The 22,799-nt window shown below is 39.1% G+C and overlaps 1 protein-coding gene across 3 annotated transcripts in view; it reads left to right on the top strand.

The window, feature by feature from the left end:
• Positions 1-22,799, top strand: part of BABAM2 (BRISC and BRCA1 A complex member 2) — a 407,463-nt gene that overhangs the window by 204,142 nt on the left and 180,522 nt on the right. The window lies entirely within an intron of this gene.

Here is a 22,799-nt window from a genome sequence, read left to right as displayed (position 1 = left end):
GGCAGTGCTAAACCGCTGAGCCACCTGGGCTGCCCCTATACCTTTTTTAAAACGTAATTTTTCTTTTGTAACAATTTAAAATTTGATAGTGTGAAACTGGTATCATAACTTCATTGTCCTTTGGGTATTTTTTCTACTTTTCAAATACTTTTTTTTTTTTTTTAAGTTTGAGTAGTTGTGTATGTCCTTGTACCTGGATAAATGTTTCTTATCACACCATCAAAGCAGGAAATTCAAGGGGTAGGGGTGCATTGCCATTTGACTCGAGTACGCTAATTGCTGAACACACACCCTTAGAAATGTTTTTTATTTTTTGTTTTTTTCCCAGAGAGGAGGTGGGAGGGGCAGAGGGAGAGAGAATCTTAAGCAGGCTCCACGCCCAGTGCAGAGCCCAATAAGGGGCTAGATCTCACGCCCCTGAGATCATGACCTGAGCTGAAATCAAGAGTCAGATGCTTAACTGACTGAACCCCCAGGTACCCCACATGTTTAGAAACGCTGTTCTGAAATTCTCAGTATTGATTCTGTTTCATGCTAATCATTTGATGGTACAGAATTGAAGATAACTAGAAATTACTGCTTTTCATCGTTGTCTTTACTCTTCTTAGAGGAACCATTTGAGACTATTGTAAGGATTAATTTGATGATGATGATGGTAGTAGTGGTGGTTGTGATAGCTCTTTCATTGTTTCTTTTGGATGGAATCCACTGATCAATATTAAAACATCAAGTTCTGTAAAATCAGTATTTTATTTGATTTACATAATAATTTAGGGAATGTTGTCATCTTTACTGTATTTAGTTTCCTCAGCATGGAGCAAATTATATTTCTCCATTTATCCATCTTTCTGCCATCAGACTTTATGTCATCTTTGAATAAGCCTGTAATTTTCTGATTTAAATTAATACACACTTACTGAATATTTTATCAGCGTTAGAAGTGGGATCTCTTCCACTATTTTCTAGCTGTGGGCCATGATACATAGGCTTGTAATAGTTTGAAATGGATTTTTTTAAAGATTATTTATTTATTCATGAGAGACAGAGAGAGAAAGAGGCAGAGACACAGGCAGAGGGAGAAGCAGGCTCCCCACAGGGAGCCCAATGAGGGACTCGATCCCAGGATCATGCCTTGAGCCAAAGTCAGATGCTCAACCACTGAGCCTACCCAAGCATCCCTGAAATGGATTTTTATCCTGTATCTTTGCTGAAGTCACTTAACACTAATTATTTAAAATTGATGTTATGGGGTTATATAGCATATAACCTTATTACTTAATGACATAGAATCATTTCATGTATAAAATATTTTTTCTTTCCTTTCTGTGGTTATACTTTTTAATTTTTTTCTTCTCAAATACCTGATTGCCCTCTTGCTTCCCTAAGAACTAGGAAAAAAGGGTATCAGATTACCCTGTGAAAGTTGCAGCCAGCACATAAATGGATAAAGATATTAATATGTGATATTCTCTTTGAAAGATGAAATGGATTCCAGGTGAGCAATGTTAGACCTGTTTGAATGTGTTCATGTTTCTGAAGAAAGAATCACTCAAACCAAAGCTAGGGAAAGAATAGGAAAAAAGAATGTTGTAGAGTTAAAGTTCCAGCATAACCCAGAATAAAGGATGGGTTAACCAGTAAATTTTGAATAATCTGAAAGTGGAGATGGATGCAAGAGGATGTAACTCAGACATAAGTACTCTTGGTATCCCCATTGGTCCCACTTACAAGTTTATCCCAAGAGTAAGATTGGTGTATCAGCCTTTATTAAAATGCATTTCCTCTAACTCCCCTTCTTCTGACCCCTTGCTCACCAACAGCCCACATGGATCTTCCTCATAGAAAGAGAATGAACACACTGATCTTAGGAGCTTGTACTGTTCCATTCCCTAGTGACTGTGATTTATCATTACAAAGTAATAGACTAACCATATGTGGGAAAGAATGCACTAACCATATGAACTTAGAATATTTTAGTACCTAATTAATTTCCCATAGTGAATTAATGAGTTAGCATTCTGGTTGTATGTCACCTACCCTTGGTGAATGGCTGTGCAGTTGGTGTGCAAACAGAATTGTGTGTACCTTCTGAGCTCAGAAGGTTTACCAGGAACATAAACTACACTCCTGAGGCCTCTTGGAGAGAACCTGACAACTTGGTTGTAGTGTTTGCACTGTCAAGGGGCATGCAATGGTTATTTTAGTTTTCTGTGAGCACTTATTGCAGTAGTAGTAGGATTCTTGCTAGTTCTCTTCTTTATGTCGTGAATTATGTTGTTTCCCTGTGTCCAGTCATGCAGCCCAAGTATAAATTCTGCTTGTTCATATTGGAAAATTATTTCAATGTGGTTTTGCATTGATTTAATAAGACATTTATTTAAGTATTAGAGCCATACTTATGTTAAAAACCATTGTGGGGGCACCTGCCTGGCTCAGTTGGTGGAGTGTACAACTCTTTATCTTGGGGTTGTGGGTTCAAGCCCCATATTGGGTGTGGAGATTACTTAAAAGTAAAAAAATCTTTAAAAGAAACCCATTATGAATGTCTTGTGTGTTTATGGAAAATAAGAGTGTATTTGCCTAATGAAGTAGCTTGAAAAACACAACATTCTTACCTATTTTTGGAAAGTTTAGAAACATTCTGCAACAAACTTATTGGCTATAGACATTTTTTAAAAACAATAATTTTTTTAATAAAGATTTTATTTATTCATGAGAGACAGATCGAGAGAGAGAGAGAAAGAGAGAGGCAGAGACACAGGCAGAGAGAGAAGCAGGCTCCATGCAGGGAGCCTGATGTGGGACTTGATCCCGGGTCCCCAGGATCACACCCTGGACTGTAAGGCAGCGCTAAACCACTGAGCCACAGGGCTGCCCTAAAAACAATAATTCTTAATAACATTTCTTTTTGTTGTTATAAGTTGTTCATTTAAGTTTGCTACTCCCTGATACTTCTCTTTTATTCTCTTTAATTTTGAATTATCTATTTCTATTGAATTACTACATTTATTAGCATATAACTAAAACTTATAATGCCCTAATTTAAAAAAAAACCCTATTTTCTAATGAAGAGTTCTGATTTAACAATAAGAGATTTTTTTCTCTCTTTTGGATTGGTTGCAGGTACTTAGCTTCTCTGTTATGTTTCTTCTGCTCTTTTATTTTTTGCTCTCCCTAATTTTAGTTTGCTATTGCTTCTTTGCTCTTTGTAAGGATTCTTTCAGAGAAATCCTTTTTAAAAAAATATTTATTTTTTGACTGAGAGAGAGTGAGCAGGGAGAGGGGCAGAGGGAGAGGGAAAGAGAGAACCTCAAGCAGACTCCCCACCGAGCATGGAGCCAGATGCACAGTTCAATCCCACATCCCTGAGATCATGGCCTGAGCTGAAATCAAGAGTCGGATGCTCAACCGACTGAGCCATCCAGGTGCCCATCAGAGAGATTCTTGATTGCTTTTTTATTTCTTTCTTCAGTAATTTAGACAGTTGAAAACTCTTTTGTTAAAAGAGGACTGCTTTCCTTAGGATGGCTGCCTGACTTTAAAAAACCCTAATGGGGGATCCCTGGGTGGCTCAGCGGTTTAGTGCCTGCATTTGGCCCAGGGCGTGGTCCTGGAGTCCCGGGATCGAGTCCTGTGTTGGGCTCCCGGCGTGGAGCCTGCTTCTCCCTCTGCCTGTGTCTCTGCCTCTGTGTGTGTGTGTGTGTGTGTGTGTGTGTGTGTGTGTGTGTGTCTATCATTAATAAATAAAGTCTTTAAAAAAAATAAAAAACACTAATGGTTATCATTCAAATAAAAATTCTTGCCAAATTATCTAAAAAAATGTCCTGTTAGTTGAAAATATCCCCTTTGGAGGTATGTGTATGGCCATTCCTACTGTCAGGAGTAATCATCTGAGTATTGCCTTCTGATCTTCAAACTTGGATGATTTCCTGCCATGTAACTATTTGATTATTAATAATAGGAAGCACAAAACCTGCTGGAAGGTGAGACTCTGCCTGGAAGAGAGAAGCTATTACCTGTTGGGATTTTTGTGCTTGCAGAAAAACGGCTAGGAAGTTAGTTGCCAAATGAAAGGGCAGATGATGTCTGTTGGTCCATGACTTTGAATTCAAAGTCCAGGGGCTATGTGTAGGTCTGGCCAAGCAGGTTGTGGGTTCTAAGGGTGTGACAGTTGCAGTACCACTCATTTATCACAGTCAGGAGGGACCAAATGAGAAAGCAATTCTGCACAGACAGGTCAGGATTTGCCAACAAAGAGTGCACAGAGATGGCAATAGACAAGTATCATTTCCAGGGAAATGGAACAGCCCCCTTTTGCATCAAGAGCAGGACACAGGTGGGCCAGCTCTCCCAAGGTGATCTGAGATTACAAGGATAGTGATGGTGGCCATAGTGGCGGCTACCCTTTACATATGTCATTACTGATACAATAATTTTATAACCTTTCCCATTTTACAGTTGAGGAAATAGAAGCTAATCCCAGTTTTAAATTATTTACCCAGCCAGGTTGACATAGCAAGTAAGCAGTGGAGCTGTGATTCTTACCAGCCTAACTCCAAAGCCTGTGATCAACCACATTACGTTGCCTGGGCTCTAACACGCAGAGACACATTCACACGTGATTCACATGATTGACACAACAGGGTTGCAGCTGCTGCACCAAGGATTGAGGTTATATGTTTTCCAGGTCTGGTTTTTCCATACTTTATTCAGTGCGTGTTAACAAGAACTGGCAGGTCTGTGTTGGCAGGTAGAGTTAGGCAGGGTCTTCCAAATTCCCATCCCTGAGATGATTAGAATTCTCCTGCTTCTCTGCCTAATTCTCTCACCTGTGCTAAAAGTGGTATTTTTGTAAGTTTTTGGAGCAGAGGGCGGACTGAGATAAAGTCTACCTTCCCAGGCTGGCTGTGAATCCCAGGGCCTCCTTTGTGGTTGTCCTGCTTGCTCTTCCATATTAGGAATCCCATGTAGTACGCTATAGTCTGGTGCAGGCAGCCACCCAGACTGGGAAAAGTATTTATCTCACCCTCTTAGGATTTCTATTGTTTGGTGCATGTTACATGATGTTCACAGTGTTAATTATTAGCATCCCTATTCATGTATATGGCTTATAAGTAAATACATGCAGACATACTGATGTGGAACTCAAATACTGTTTCCTGATGGGGTATGATTTTAAATGTTTGGAGATCAGTACTCTAGGGCAATAGATTCTAAACCTGGCTGGGCAGCTCAGTCTCCTGGTATGAAAAAACAACAACAAAATAAAACTCAGATTTCCTTGACCCACTGGACACTTACTGAAGCATAATCTCCAGGGGTAGGGACCAGGAATATGATTTTTAACAAATGTCAGAATTTGAACCACTGTTCTAGGGTATGGTCCCTCAAAATCATACTTGGAGTTGCTAGAACAAATGTTGGTGCCTACTATTATAAATAGACTTTTGGAAATCTGAAGTGCTTTGAATACTGTGAATTGGCTTACTTGTTTATTGTTTGTTATCCCTTGTTGAAAGGTTAGCTCCAAGAGGAGTTCACCACTTGTTCCTAGAATAGTGCTGGACACATAGGAGTGAGCACTCAGGAAATATTTGTCAAATGAATGAATGAATAATGAGACTCTTTTCCCCCCTCTGTGTTTGGGTAATACATGTTGCTTCTTTCCTCAACTACCAAAGCATGAATTAGTTTCAGCTGTGCTGCTGTCAATTTGAACACTGATGACGTCCGTGGTCATTCCACTGAACTGACTGCAACTGTTTAATGTTCAAAAATTATATGAATTCTCTTATTTTGTCATATTTTAATACCATCAAAGAAAGTAGTGGAAGTCGGGAGGTGATGCCGAGATCTGCTTTTATTTCATTTCCCAGTTCAAGTTCCTGTGTCTTTAAGGAAAGGGCCAAGCTACAACTTGGTCATTCTCCAGATCCAAGAGGAAATGGATTGTAGCAGTTGTGCCTTTGTAGAGCAGATGTTTTGGTTGGAAAGGCCATCAACCAGCTGACTCATAATAAATCCTCAATTCCAGTAAATTCCCAGTTTTTAGTTACAGTAGGTAGGATGCAGGAAAACAATGTCTTCCACTTTGGGATCTTTGAACTTGTCTCAGATATTACCACTATTCCCCGTGCATCACAGTGTGTGAAAGAATGAAATGCTCAGGGAGGTTAGAACAATTCCAGGAATAGGCTCAGTCAGTTTTTAAGAGAGACCATTGGAGGTAAACCAAAGCCACTACCCTCTCTGACGTAGTATTAACGACAAGAAGCATAACTGCGTTGAGTTTTCTTATAAGTTTCTGTGTCAACATCATTTCCAGGTTACATTAATCTGAGTAATCTATAAACAAGCCTATAGTTCTGTTTGTTTTTTTATGGAGAGGGTTTCCTTTTTCCTTTTTCATAAACTTTAAAAGTAATTATATGGTTTCTTATATGGTATATTTAATTTTAGAATATTTGTTGTCTGAGGAAAATTTACTGCATACATATAAGCTTTTCAAAATTCTACCAAGACTTTATGTCCAGTGTTCCAGATGGATAAATCAGAATTACAGAAATATTAAATATGTCATATTTTGCATTATGATTGTGGTTGAGAGAATTTATTATTGACTTAGTAAACTGCTGTCTTAATCTCCTCCCTCTGCTTTCATCTAGGAGTCAGTTTCTTTTCACCATTGCTAAACCAGTTCTTCACAGAGATAGATGGAAGCCTTCAAGGTCCTGTTGCTTCTTCAGAGGGCAGCAGTTCTACTGCTTCTAGTCAGGGGCCTGGCTCTGGGTTCGGAAAGCTTCTCAGGCCGTCTCTTCCACTAAGTGAAACATTTAAAGTTTGGGAGTAAGCAGTTTCCACTTGATAGAACTCCTCACATTTCCTGAGTTGGTCTTTGGCTTTCTTATTCAACATCAAATTATTCAGAAGTAATACTATTCTCTTTATATTCCCTCTGTGTCATTTGTCCTTTACAATTTTAGCTAATGAAGGGGTCATTATATACTCAGTAAGCTCATTTAGCACAGTACATGAAGAGAGCATCTTTTTACCTTCGTATTTTAAGGCACATTTGTACATCTTTGGAATTGCTGTAGGTGTCTCTTCGTTGAGGGAAAAGATAGTGTCCCTGAGTGCATCATGTGTTACATTCAGTTGTGATGAGGACCAGAGTGTGGGAGAGTGAGAGTAAGGAAGTAAGAGGCAGAAGATTCTGACTACAGCAGAATCTGGGAGGGGGAGAGGGTCAGAATGGTCAGTTCTCTGAGAATGGCTCTCATTCTTCTTGGTGCTTGCACAGTGATTGGCATGGTGCCATGTGCTTACGGAGCAACTGGATCCCAGTGGGAAAAGCATGGGCTTTGAGCTAGAAAGGACTGACTGTGTGCTGATGCTCTACTTTCTAGTTGAAGACTCTGGACATTCTGCTTAATGTCTTTTAGAAAATTTTAAATCTGCAAAATGGAGATGATACAGTATCTGTCTTAAAGGGTCATTGGTGATGTTCATTTCAGTGTGATATATAGCACCCAGACACAAATAAGCCTTATTAAGCCATTTTCTGTTAAGGACCATTGCTAACCTAGGTTTGACTATTTTAGGCCTCAAATCTCGATGCCAGCATCCGGTGGAGGCCAGCCATTCCAAGTAGATAGCTATAGACAAACCTAGCAAGATTCCTTAACTTGGTGAAAATTGCAATCAATATCGGGGGAAAATAGCAATTTTGGGTGAATTACTAAACCCATGTTATGAGTTGAGAAATATGCACACTTTATTATGCACTAAAGTATAAATATGTACCATAAAATTTTAAAGTATGTTTAATGGGTTTCTGACTTAAGATTCCAGCTTCTCTCTTTCCTTTCATTCCTAAGAGAATAGAGTCTTTATATAGTCAGGTCTGGATTTTATCATCTTCAATTGTTTTCTTTTTTTAAAAATTTTAAAACAATATCAAATTTATGATAGAAATATAAAAACAGTACAGAGCACTTTTTTTCTTTAACCATTTTAGGGTGAGCTGTGGATGTGATTGATGCCTGTCACCTCTAAATACTTAGCCTGTATTATAAACAAGGATATTCTTTGACATAATTACAGTATTTGGTAGAATTATATATAGCCATAAATATCAGGAAGATAATGTTGCTATAGAACTACCATCCAATTCTGAGACCCCACTGACATTTCACCAGTTGTTCCAGTGGTTTCTTGATGGCAGAATTCCATTTTGAATCATGTGTTAGATTCATTAGTTATATCTCTTTAGCCTCTGATAGTTCCTCAGTTTTTCCTGGATGTTTACAACATTTTTGAAGACTATAGGCCAATTACTTTATAAAATGGCTCCAAATTTGGTTTTGGCTGGTGTTCATAAAGATTTTTTTTAAAAGACTTATTTATTTGAAAGAGAGAGAGAGTGCATGTGCACATGAGCAGAGAGGAGGGGCAGAGGGAATGAATCTCCAGCAGACTCCTTGCTGGGTACAGAGCCTGAAGCAGGGCTTGATCTCACAACCCTGAGATCATGATCAAAATCAGAAGTTGGATCCTTAACCATCTGAGCCATCCAGGCCCCCCTTCATCATGATTGGATTTTGATTATGTGTCTGTGGCGGGAACATCACAGAAGTGATGCTGTCCCTGTCTCATTGCCCACTCTCAGGTGGCACACCCTATCTCTTTGACTCATTACTGATGATGTGCTCACGTGGACTTCTTGTTTCAGATGGTGTCTGTAAGGTTCACTCTGAAGTTATTTTTTTCCCCTTTGTAGTGGTACATATTTTGGTGGGGTGGTCCTCTGAAATTACATAAATATCCCATTTTCATCATACATTGTCGACACTGCACAGGCAGCAGCAGGTCCAGCTGTGGTTTATTTGGGGGAAAAGCCCAGTTTAGTTTGTTGAGGCATTAGGAAGTTTTTTTTGCTCTTGTGTTGTTTTGTAATATAGTTCATTAAGCCTATTTTGGATTGTTACACACATTTACTTGTACATTACCAACATTTAATTCGGTAATAAACCCAAGAAACCTAAGAAGCTAATGGCCAGACCTAGTCCACTATCTTAATTGCTTTCTTTCTTGCTTACTTAGTATAAACTTTTTTCAGTAAGTTGAATCCACATTCCAACATGAACTAGAAATGTTAAGCTGTTAATAGCTTCTTCCCTGGAGAATTGCAACTTGCTGGAATGCTTCAGTACTGTCATCATCATTTATGCATCGTGAAATGTCACAATTTGTGTTCATAAGCACGAAATGATAAATGTTTGTTAATTGGCCTATCATAAACCTGTTATTAGTTTAGAAATGAAACAAATAGTCCTCACTAACTCAAGTCAGTGATAAAGTCTATCTCAGTTTATAGTTCCCCTAAGTCTGGTCATCAGCATCCTATAATTAGTAAAGTTCTTACAAAGCCACCTACTCAATAGTTATGCTAAACTCAACATTTATAGTTTTACATTTTGGGAACTTTTAATATAATATATTCTTCCTCATATGAATCTTTCCACTCTTTTCATAATTCCCTCCTCTTTGGGATCTTACAGTTCCTTTTTAATTCACACAGGCTTCATTTAGTAAGTGACAAAGAGTTTTCAAAGCAAATTTGGATATAGCAGAATGATAGAATGAAAAAAAAAAGCGTTGATGCCCGAAATCAGCAGTCATGGGTTTTGGTTTCAGCCCTGTGACTAATTAGCTCTGCACATTAGACAAATCACTTCCCTTATCTCAGTTTCTCCATCTGTAAATCTGTGAAGTGTGGGTGTTGAAATCAATGGTTACAAACTTTATTTTTAATGTACTGGCAACATTTTTACAAATGCAATCTTTCTTGAATGCCCAGTATATAAAATAGATAGAATTAGTAACTGCTTTTAAGACATATACTCTTAAGGTACAGTAACCCCTAGTTTTCCCCTAGAACACGGGGTAACAATCACTGGAGCAGATCTTTAAGGAGCTTTTTATTACCTTTACATTCTCTGATTTTGTTTACCCTTCACTTATATCATTATACCCATTGCACAGTTTCCCCATAATCACTAACCCCAAAGGGCCAGTCTCAGCAGTGCCAGCTCTTTCCTGCATGTTCTCTGCTCCTCCATAGAGTATGGATGTGGCTAGTTGGAAGAATATTTCTACTTTTTAGCTTCCACCACCATTCTTTCCTCCGTTTAACCTTGAGTTTTTGGAAGATGTCTTAGATAACTTGTTTTTGTCTTAGAGACCATCTATTCTCCTCACCCAGTGGAGAAACATCACAGTTTGAATTCTTCTCCTGTTTAATCACAGGATGGCTCTCTCTCCATTTTCAGTTCTCTCTTCACCTTCTGACCCATTTTCTTTTCCTTAAGTGCCAGTTCCTTCCCTAAGCCACTGGTTTTCAAACTTGAACATGTGTAGAAGTCAACCAGGAATTTTAGTGTCCTGCAGGTGAAACTGATGCTCTTGGTCTGAGTAGCAAGGTTCCATTCATCCAGGCTTCAGCTGTCTTCTGTTCACAGATGTTGTGCCACACCTGCATTGCCAGTCTGGTACTGGCCCTTTGGCCCTCTGCATTTTGAATTAGATAGCCAGAAACATGGAAGGGGTAGAACTGTCTTCACTGGAAAACATCCAAAGCTGCAGGCTGGAAAAACCAAAACTTCTTTCCCTGCCTTTTATCACTTTAATAAGTTTTTCATTTTTCCTCTTGGTTTACCCATTACTTTCCTGCTTTCTGTATCTCCTCTCTTGTAAGAGCCTAAGGCCAGGAAAGAGTCTGATGGATTCATTCTTAATACATAGAAACAACTGATGAGTTTTTCAGCCTTATAGGGCTTTTGATGATTAAACATGCACTACGTTACAGGATCCCTTATTGAAGAAGAAGAAAAAAACTTTTCATACCTTCATGTGTTTACATCTATCTGCCTCTTAGAGTTGGAGGACTGATTCTAGCAGTTCTTTTTTTTTCTTCCCTTATTGTGTTTATCAAAGTGTCATGTACATGCTAGGTACATCATAAATGGGTATTGGCTTAGTGATAGCACATGGTGTATTGTTGGAGGTTTATTAGAAATGCCAAAAAGATTTTTCTTACTTTTCTGTTCTGCAGGGTTTGATCTGTTAAGTGTTTGAACTTGAATTTTCCTCTTATTCCTGAGGTGATCTGAACCCAGGGGTTAATGGCTCATTCTGCCCAAATGTACGCCCGCTGATTACTATTGGAAAGTTAATAATCTACATACGCTTTTTCTACTAGGGAAATCTACTTGTGGAACCTACGTTTGGATCAGTAGTTTGCTGGCAAGCCCGTGGAGTTATTCTCTCATACATATATTCATACACTTGTTCACCAAATACTTCTTGGGTGCCTGTTTTTGTGGTGGGCACCATACTAGGCACTGGGAGTCCAAAAAAGGAACAACACAGTCATTGCTCTGGAAGGAACTCACTCAGATAAGTAAGAGCACATATGCAAATTACTTTAAAATACAAAAGAAATCCTAAACATTAACATTTATAAAGGGTGTAGCTAAAGACCTGTGGGATATCAGAGGAGAAACTGTTACATCAGAGAGTGGGATTAAGGAAATCTCACTACAGGACACAGCATCCAGATGGGACTGGAAGGTATAGTGTAGGAGATTGGGGGGTTGGAAGAAGGAATTCAGGATTGAGGGGCAGAGTAGAGACAAGGTGAAGTGTGGGCAGCTGCCTTGGTTAATATGTGTCAACATGGGTAGGGAAAAGACAGCTCAGAGGGGCTTGAATGCCAGGTCACTGTAGATGCAGGTGGGCTTTGGAGGTGCAGGATTTTCTCTGCTTCTCAAAGCTTGTTTTCTGTACTAAACCTTTCCTCCAGCCAGTTGCAGAGGAGTAGGGCTTCAGGCTTTTTCCAGGTGTTTTTCAGAGCTCCTTTCTGCCCTTTAGGTTCTGTAGATAAAACCAATATGCAAATTGGGAGATCTCTGGTTCCTTCAAGGAGAGAGAGTTGCTGGTAGGATCTATTCTCTGTTTTAACACCTGTGGTTTGTGATTGTCTTCAGTTAATGAGGGTGTGGTGCCAGGTGGCTGAAAGAACTTGGAAGTAACCAGTTGCCTAGTTGCCATGGGCACCTGGCTGTTTGAGCCAAGTGGCTTGCTGGGTGGGTGGGTGCAAGATGTTATGCACTTCTAGGGTTCCTTTTCCTTCTGTCCTCACACACAGAAGCACCTGGGAAGAATCTCTAAACCCTATAACTCAAAGCAATTTGGAGAGGAAGGGGGAGGTAGCTCTAATAGTAGGAAAATATCATGGTAATGGAAATGATATCAGGCCAAGAGTCTGGAAGCAGTGAGAAAAGTGAAAGTAACATTTATTGAACACCTTCATGCCTGCTTCTGTGCTTGGCACTTTCACATTTATTTGCCAAAGCTGGGGACACCTGTTGCTTTCCATGATGTCTTCATTTAGCATATCGTATGGAAAAAACAAAAACATGTAAACTCATTGCAAAAATTCTTATTTCTATCACTAAAAAATCACCATTTTTATGCAGTTTTTACGTTGCCTGACAGATTTGCAAAACACTTGATGTATTCAGATGGCATGCTGCTATGGATTTTCTGCCTTTAGAATTGGCACTTCTGATACCTTTTTGTTCACTGGTGAGGTCTAGGGGGATATAGAGCAGTGCAAAGTGTTCCACCCACAACCCAGGATGGGCTAGTGTCCATCAGGATGAGAAGCAGTAAGTCCAGAGAAAGAGCCTTGTTGCAGCCAGAGCCTGGTGTTGCTAGCAGATTGCTCTAGCAAAGCTTTCTTCCAGTATGTGCAGAGGCATGCCACTCAGCTTTGTCCTAGAAGCCCTTCCTGGGTTCTGATTAGGGCCCGACATTCCATAGTATGTGACAACCCAGGGATGAAAGTCTCTTTTTAGCACTTAATTCTGTAGATTTTGATTTGCCATGGTTATCATCTATATTAGTTTAATAATTTACAAGAGAAAATGTTAGTTATAAGTAAAGGAAAACCACTTCATACTGGCTTAAGGAGATACAGCAATTTATTAGCTTTCCAAAGCCAGGAGAAGGTTGAGTTAGCCAGTCCACAGTATGAGTAGGATGTAGCTGGACCAAGAGCCTAAGAACGAAGGATGTGCCAGGACTCTTTTGTCATTTGTCCCCATGTCTCTCCACGTGTTGGTGTTCTTCTCTCATATTATGCCTCGCCTCTTCCACGTAGGAGGACTGTGATTACTGACAGTTTCTTTTGCCTCTGCCAAGGGACTGGCCTCCACTTGACTCCCAAGTTCATAAATCTTGAAGAAAGGACTGGCCCCTCCTTGGACACATCAGCTGGTCTAGGAGCTGGGAACAGGCAGCTTTATCAAGAGCGCTAGAAGAGAGAGGGGCTTCCCAGGAGAAAGAAGGTGCCAGGCGAGCCTTATCACAAGTGTCCATTATTTCACTGACTGCTTTACACCTATGCTTGTATTGCTTATAAAGAGCTATGTAACCTCTTTACATAAAAGCCTTTGTGGGCAGCCCAGGTGGCTTGGCAGTTTAGCGCTGCCTTCAGCCCAGGGCATGATTCTGGAGTCCCGGGATCGAGTCCCATGTCGGGCTCCCTGCATGGAGTCTGCTTCTCCCTCTGCCTGTGTCTCTGTGTCTCTCTCATGAATAAGTAAATGAAATAATAATAATAAAAAAGCCTTCATTACCTTTTCTTTAAGTGACAGAGACATACAAGGGATGTGGTCAGTGGTGATCATATTTGTTCTGTGACTGCTTAAGTAAAACTCACTATTGTTTTAACTTGTTTTCTTGGGCTCTTGGATAAAAGTCTGGCGCAAGGTTTGTATCAGTAGGTGTGTATAGAATCACAGCTCAGAGGATGTCTGAAGATGTGGTTCAGTATGATTTGTAAAACAGTTGCAAACATGGATGTTTATTTTAATAAGCTCAGCTCCTTTTTGGACTCATTAAGAACACAATTGCTAGGACAACAGAGAAAATCCCATATTCCAGATTTTCTAAAAATGTTTGTTAGTAGAGAAGGAGGTGGAAGCAAGGAAACATATTTTGCTTCTAGCCAGGACCCTGGCTTACCTCAGAGGTCCCCCCTGCCCCCCCCCCCCCCCCCCCCCCCCCGCAGCCTTTTCTAGAGCAACGGCTCCATTTCACATACCTTTTAGAGTGATAATGCTGTGACTAGTCAAAGAAAGTGGGTGGATCGTAGGCTGTGTCTATTAGGTAGGGTAACTGATGGGACAGGATTTGACCTGAAGTGAAATTGTGATCATTATTATTTTAAAAGAGCCAGGATTTTTTTCTCCTGAAGTTTGTTTGTACAACATGTGTTTCAATTTAGCTTTATAAGCAGAAGCTATAACCAAAATGTTAAGAGTAAGTACAGCTTTGCAAGCAGATTCCTGCATGAACGAGAGCAATGAAATGGTCTTTGTTTATGAAAATAATAAGCAAGATATAAATTTTAAAAACCCCTAACCCCATACTGTATCACGACATCTAGTAGTAATGAACTCAAGATGTCACTTTTAGAAAACATGGGTAGGTGACAGCAGCTCTATCCTGGTGTCCTGGACTCACCCTCCAAAAGCTGGCTATTTCAAGAACATTGCAGTTTTCCTTTCCTGACCTGACAATCAGCTCTGCCCATTTTCAGAGTATAGTTAGTTAATCATAGAATGTGCCTAACCATACATAATTGAATAAAGGTTGACATTATAGCCTAGAACTCTACGGGCCTTCTTAGTATTCTTAGAGAAGCCATCCTTCCTTCTTAACTGGGTCTGTGTAAAGATGTCAAATGAATACATTTTATTTGGCATAGTGACCTTTAATAGCTTTTAGTCTTTATATTCTTAAGGATTTTAATTTCTTGTTCCATAATTTTAAAAAGTAAACATTAGGGGCACCTGAGTGGCTCAGTCAATTAAGTGTCTAACTTTGGGTTTAGATCATGATCCCATGGTCTGGGGATCGAGCCCCACATCAGGCTCCCCACTCAATGGGGAGTCTGTCCCTCCCTCTGCCCTTCCCCTGTTTGTTTTCTCTCTCTCTCTCTCTCAAATAAATAAAATCTTTAAGAAAATAATTTAAAAATAAAAAGTAAACATTACAATAAATAAAGCATATACTTCTTAATTTGTTTTGAATACTCAGGATGTGCCTGGTATAGGCTGGGTAGTTTAGTTTGGGTAAAAAGGGAATAATGGTTCCTTAATATGGTCTTTTGGAGCATATAGGATTTAGACAGTAAATGGAGAACAAGTCAGTGTATGGTAAATCTCTGATATCTTTTCTGCATATGGGTTTTCAAGTTTTTTATACCTTTCTCTGGGAATTAATAGTCCATTCTTTGTGCCCAGCAGCATGCTAGGGGATATGGCATTGTAGTTAAGAGTCCAGGTTCAAAGTCAGTATATGGGGCTTCAAAACTCATCTTCACCATTTAATCTCTCTCAGCCTCAATGTCTATATTTGCAAATGTATAATAATAGTACCTACCTTTTAAGGTTGTTATGATGATTATATGAGATAATGCATATAAAGCACTAAGCAAAATGACTACTGAGTGAACAATGAATAAATATCAATTCTTATTATTAGGCATAATAGGAAGTAGGAGATCTCTACCACACCCTCAAGAAATTCACAATCTATGGAATATAAACTACATACTGTTTAAACATAAGAACATAATGAGAACTGCCAAGGGCAGGCATAGATTACATTGCAGGTCAAAGGAATCTTCATGCAGCAAGTGAATTTACAATGAAGGTTAAAGAAATTAAAACCATGGCAATTAAAAGGAGAGAAAGAGCTTTTTGATAAAGGGATGATGGCTCCCATGAAAGTGTTAGTCAAGATCTGGTTTTTAAAAATGGGGGGGAGTGACCCAGCTTGATTAGACTACACTGGGAGATTCTTTTTGTTCCCATTTCCATTTGGAGAAACCAAATCAGAAGTAACTCTTTTATTTTTTTTATTGTTTTTAAAAACATTTTATTTATTCATGAAAGACAGAGAGAGGCAGAGACATAGGCAGAGGGAGAAGCAGGCTCCCTCATGGGGAGTCCTGATGTGGGGCTCGATCCCAGGACCCCGGGATCACAACCTAAGCCAAAGGCAGCCACTCAACCACTGAGCTACCCAGGTGCCCCTGGAAGTAATTCTTTTAAATGCTACCTTCGTCAGAGATATCAAAATATCAAAGAAGTTCTCAGCCAAGAACTAAATATTTGGTGGAGAAAGGCTGTAACTAGGCTTTCGGAACTCGTACCTCTGTGCTGTACCCCCTTCTGCATGGAAAAGAGGAGGCTCAGGGTTGTGAGCCACACCAAAGGCAAAAGAGGCAGACATGACACCTGCTTACTTCACTTCCTCATCTATTTGACTCAACTTCCTTATTCTTGGATTAGTTTTGCTTTCTGAATCTACTGCTTTCCCTGGCACTTGTACATTTCCCAGCACTTTGGTGAAGAAGTGGTGACCTGATTTCCAAAATGACCAGTGTCATTATTAGACAGAGACTCCTTAGCACTGAGACTAAGGTCTTACAGACATTATTTTCCTTGTTCTTCAATATTCTTTTGCTTAAATTTAATTCCATTTCTGTCATATTCATTGCCATGTCTTAATGCCAATAGAATCCAAATTTCAATTTTGATCGAGGCTGCTTCTGTTGGTAAATAACACAGTGAGCCAAGAGATCTTTCTATCTAGCCAAGACAGGAGACAGTAATCTCCTGTCTTAATGAGAATCTACTGCTGAGTCCACCTTTCACCACTCTCTTTAATCTTCTATTCCCTCCTCTTTCCTTTTCCCTTTTCCCTGCTTTAATTTTTCTTCATAACCTTTGTAACATGCTATATATATTTTACTCACTTTGTTAAATGCATTAATGAATGGTAGCACTGTGAGAGTCTTATTCTTTTACTTGAAGAAACTTGACTTTGAAAAATCTGGATTTATGTAATTTGATGATTAATCCATATTATCAAAATACTGGGGCCTCTAAAGTGCAAATCTCACTTAGTATTTTTTTAAAAGATTTTATTTATTTATGTGGGGCTCAATCTCGGGACCCTAGGATCATGACCTAAGCTGAAAGCAGACACTTAGCTGAATGAGCCATCTAGGCATCACTCACTTAGTATTTTTAAAAATAAGATTCTGTTTTGGAAATTTTCAATTTGTTTACAGTGTTTCAAAAACTGATAGCTTTTGTATAATGAGGTGCTTACTGAGACCTAGTTTTTAGTCACTCTGGGAATCATGATTAGTCCTGGATCTAGTTTAATACCCTTTAAGTGTAACTCAAAATGGCTCTTACTTGATTTTTGACATACTGTATGATGACTTCTTTATAGTCCTTATGTCTACAAACTGGTTCTGCTAGTAATGGTTATAGCTTTGTTTTAAGCCTTTTGAATTGAGGAATACAGTGGCTTTTTTACAGTCTTCTTATGTGACTTGTAGCTTGTAATATTTATTGTTCAGCTCATGTCTATCAGCAATAGTTAATTGGTAGTTTTTACCTATATTGACACTCAACATATAGGGGGCTTGTTTAGGGCCACTAGCTTCACTTGGAATTAGCATGTCAAAGGGGTGCAGCATAATGATAAATTGTGCTTGTGTTTACTTTCATTTCCAAGGCTAATCCTTGTTTTTTCCTACACCCTTTTGATACTTGTAAAGAGCCCCAACTGAGAACAGTTATATGAATAAGCCATTATGACCTACACAGAATGTTACCTCTTATTAGTAGGGGTGCAGCCTTTGCTTATATATGGCTCAGATTTGAGTTTTCTTTAATGAAATCTTAAGTAGTCATAGATTCAAGAAAACAGGAGGTAAATATTGAGAATCTTTTTAACTGAAAGTACTTTCTATTTAACCCCATCATTTACTCATTCTCACAATCTTTCCTGCATTAATTCAGTGCCCCCCCAACCAGTTTGTCATATATGTGCTTTTTCAGACATGTTCAAACAAACAGGAGAAGCTCCCAGTCTGCAAGGAACTCACCACCTAGTGACTATTCACTATAAGCCATAGGAACCCATTTCTGTTCTATAGCCAAGTGCTGAGCAAAATCCATTGTTAAATCTCAGCAAAATATCATGGCCATTATTGTGTTGCTATCTGTATGTCAGCGCCTGATAGACTTTTATAAAGGTGCAAGGCAATATTCTGTTTTTGCTTCAGATTCAACATCTTTCCCCCCATTTTAACCTGCTGCAGTTTCAGATGGTACAGAAAACAAGCCTTGAAAATGTATGCTTGGGCATTTTTAAATGCCCCCTACTACACTATAACCTCCCCCTGCTTTCCAAAATGTTGCCATTAGTGGTTACAATAATCATCTGTAATGTTAGCTTCTAAGAACCACAGTACAAGAGCTTCTTTTATAATTCCCCAGATGGGAAGGAACACATGTACAAGCCTGTTAGGGTTGCAGAAACTGGAAACAGTACTGTGTGGATTTGTATTTTTGGAACTCTTTGGGCTTATTTAAGCAAACTTAGGGATCCATTAGAAATCGAATACCAATTTGGGGGGAAACTCATGTGTCACACCGAGGCAAGTAAATTACATTAAGAATGGTTCATAAAAGGAACTCCTGAGGGGATCCCTGGGTGCCGCAGCGGTTTTGGTGCCTGCCTTTGGCCCAGGGCGCGATCCTGGAGACCCGGGATCGAATCCCACGTCAGGCTCCCGGTGTATGGAGCCTGCTTCTCCCTCTGCCTGTGTCTCTGCCTCTCTCTCTCTCTCTGTATGACTATCATAAATAAATAAAAAAAAAAAAAGGAACTCCTGGAAAAACTGCTTTCCTATTGAGACTAATGTTTCATGTACTCTTTGCAGGATGCCAGGTGATAGATATTGATTATAGAAACCAGGGTCATTCTATTTGTTGGGAGGACCGTCTCTGAGCATTTCTGTTCTTGCTTCAATAGCAATGAAATAAAAAGTCACAAAGTAGGGAAAGGAAATAATTATAAATTATCCATATGTATATGGAGTGAAGCTACTAAGTACAAAGGTTTTCAGTGGCCTCTACTTTTTTTGCAATATTGTTGTTACTATTGTTTTTAACTGGGTTTTGTGACTTATAGTCAGAGTTTTGACCTTTAACAACGAAACTCAATCTGAAAGTCAGTGTCAGTTCTTTATTATCTCACTTTAAGGTGACCAATATACCTCTAAAGAGGACTACTTCAATCCTTGGGTTATAAAATGAATTTGTCTTTCTGAATGTATTTTCAAACTCACTTCAACCTTAGTTTTAGATACTGTATGAGTTCTGGAGTTGTATTATATAATTACATAGTTTCTATTTGTTGAGACTGTATTTTAAAAAATTTCCACCCTCATTGTACAGAAAGGAACATTCAGGGTTGAATACTTTATCATTTGTGAAAGAGCACGAAATGGTAGATAAACTCAGATTTCCAATCTTGGCTTTCCTTCTGAAATCACTAGTTCTAGAACTTTGGTGTGTTACGGTGGGGGGGGGGGGGGGGCGGAGGGCAGGAGCAAGGAGTCAGTCATGAGTTTCTAGACCATTGCTGAAGCAACTTTAGTAAAGCAGGTTCCTGAAAAAGCACCAGGTGTGGAGAAAAAAAGGTTAGAAATCAACATTAATTTGTTTACTGTTGTATTCATTTAGCTCACACAGAGTAGATTCTGTGTTCCAGGCACTGTACTAAGGTCTTTCTCTATATGCTTCCTAAATCATACAACCTAAGGTTTTATAAACCTACATGTAAAAATAAAATGTTAGGTGAGATGCTAGGGAAGTAGTTAAATAACCTTAGAATTATTGTCCAGATATAAGTCTTTAGAAATCTAAATTTCCTGTGCTGTCAGAAGAGTCCCTGAAGTAAACAGTCAAAAGCTGGACTGAAGAGAAAAAAATTATAACACATGTGATAGACCAAGGTTAATAAACCCAATAAATAGCAATGGATAGAAAAGCCCAAGAGTCTTTAGGACAAAGGGTTTGATCAGAGAAGTTACAGAAGAGATGACCAGTAAGCAAATTAAAAGTTGCTCAGCTTTAGTCATTGGATCTCAGCTGAGACGCCATTCTCCAGTAGCCAGACCGCCAACATTAAACTGCACAGTGAAAACAGCTAGTGTTATCAGCTTATTCAGGATGAGCTAGAAACAGGCTCTCTCTCCTACTGATGCAAATTCAGGAGTCCAAATGTAACTTGCTGTAAAATTTTTAGAAAACTAATCTTAAACTATTAAAATGTAAAATCTTCATAACCTGTGATCTAATTAGCTCAGTGTTAGTTATCAATTCAGAAATATAAGTTCTGCCAGTAGAGGATACATATATATCCTTATGTGATCATATTTATTGTAATTCTATCACATGGCTAAGAACTACAAACAACCTGAATGTTGCTAGGGGAATGGTTTAAAAAAAAAAAAAATCCATGCCATGGAATATTGTGTGGCTATTTAGGAAGCAGTTGGTAGAGTGATATGTATAATACAATTCCATTAAGGAAAACAAAACAGAAGGTTAAAGAGCTATTTATATGCAAGTGTGTATGTTTTTATGAGCATAGAAAAAGCTGCTTGAGGCTCCATACACAGTTAATATTGGTTACTTGTAAAAGTGAGGGGTGGAAGAGCTTTTCCTATATAAACTTCTGTATGGCTTGACTTGTTACACAACAAGCCTAAATTTTGTCACATAAAACCAAAAAATAATTGAGAAGCAAAATGATAAAAAACACAAAATGTTGGGTGCCTGAGTGGTTCAGTTGGTTAAGCATCTGCTTTCACCTCAGGTCATGATCTCAAGAGTCCTGGGATCGAACCCCACTTCTTCTGCAGGCTCCCTGCTCAGCGCGGAGCCTGCTTTGCCCTCTCCATTTCCCGCTCTAGCGTGTGCATGCACTTTCTCAATGTTTAGAAAAAACAAAACACAAACCATGAGAAAGAAGAAGGGAAGTGGTCCCAGAGACAGAAGGTCAAGAGAGTATAGTTTCTTTGAAGCAAGAAACTGAGAGCATTTGCAGAAGAAAGAGATCATCCATGTCAAATACTGTTCAGAGATCAGGGAAGATAAGCACAGAGAAGCATTTACTGTGTTCCGTGGATGCCTTGGTGAGGGCAATCCCAATTACTTAGTGGGGTCAGAAAGCTATTCTCCTGTGCTAAGAGGATAGTAGGAGGGAAGGGAGTAAAGACTGGAAGTGCAGACACCGTTTTCAAGCAGTCCGTGAAAGAGAGGAAGGAGATGAGAGAGAATGCTGTGTAGAGAACCAGCATGATTATTTTCTTTCTTTTTTTTTTTTTTAATTTTTATTTATTTATGATAGTCACACAGAGAGAGAGAGAGAGGAGAGAGGCAGAGACACAGGCAGAGGGAGAAGCAGGCTCCATGCACCGGGAGCCCGATGTGGGATTCGATCCCGGGTCTCCAGGATCGCGCCCTGGGCCAAAGGCAGGCGCCAAACCGCTGCGCCACCCAGGGATCCCGATTATTTTCTTTCTTTTTTTTGAATTTTCATTTAAAAAATTTTTAAGTTTTAAAAGATTTTACTTATTTATGGGAGAGAGGGAACATGAGCAGCGAGAGGAGCAGACTCCCCGCTGAACAGGGAGCCTGGTGCGGGACTCAATCCCAGGACCCCAGGATCATGGCCTGAGCCAAAAGCAGATGCTTAACCAACTGAGCCACCAGGTGCCCCTTTAAAATTTTTTATTTTTTAAGATGGGTGAGATTTCTGGTTCTTGCCTCTTTGTGTACATGCTACACACGCATCCTCTAGGCACAATAGAAGGCAGAATGAGGATAATGTCAGAGCTGAGCTGGGTAAATGTGATGACCAGCTTCCCATAATGCAGGAAAGGAAGGAGTGAGGTTAGTTTTAGACCGAAGGAAGGACCCTGGTATCTGAGATTCTCAGTATTCATGGGTAGTGATTCTTAAAGTCTAGATGGGACCCTCCTAGGATGGCAGCTGGGCCCTCCAGAGGACCTAAGAACCAATCCAGAAACATATGCCAGTTCTTACCAGTTCTTATGGGTGAAAGATGTGCAGTCCAATTAAGTTTTCCAAAAATTTATGTTTGACTTAGAGCCACTACCAACCAAAAAGTAAAATGATTAAGAGTTACTAAAATCTGGTTTTCACAAAGTAAAACCATCATGCTACTAGAATTTATTCTAATTCAGTATTTTATTTGTGGAAATCTGGCAACATGCAGTGCTTGGCAATAATCGTGAACCTATAAATCCCACAGTTTTGACTCAGGACACTTAGATCAAGGTTGGCTTGAGTTGGTTATGACATTCAATTATCACTGTTCTTGCTTTTAATTATAAATTACAGGAAGTTTAGCTTTATCATTACCAGTTTAGTTTATTATGGGTTGTTAATCTTTCAGTGTTTCTTTGGTACATATTTGGATCAACAATGTTTTTGTCTTATAATTTTCTTATAACCGGGCTTTTAAGAAATGTATGTCTTGTGGTTCATATGTGAATCATCCACAGTCGTTTTGCGAAGTAGATGTGTATGTAACCCCCTTCCATTTGCTTGTGTGGTACCATAGGTCATAGTGATATGTTTCTTGGGAATTTTTGCTCTTTATATAACTTACAACATACTCTTAAGGTATAGATAATAAAATTACTGGGTATTTTTAGATTTTGTTGTTGTCTTATGACATAAATCACATTCATAACTCTGATTCTTCCTGTAAAAAGAAAATTATAAGCCATTTATATATATTATAAAAATTATAAGACATTACAT

This window comes from Vulpes lagopus, chromosome 5 (assembly GCF_018345385.1).
Source record: "Vulpes lagopus strain Blue_001 chromosome 5, ASM1834538v1, whole genome shotgun sequence".
NCBI lineage: Eukaryota > Metazoa > Chordata > Mammalia > Carnivora > Canidae > Vulpes > Vulpes lagopus.
The sequence above is the reverse complement of the archived record's forward strand: the minus strand, read 5'-3'. Positions and strand labels throughout refer to the sequence as shown.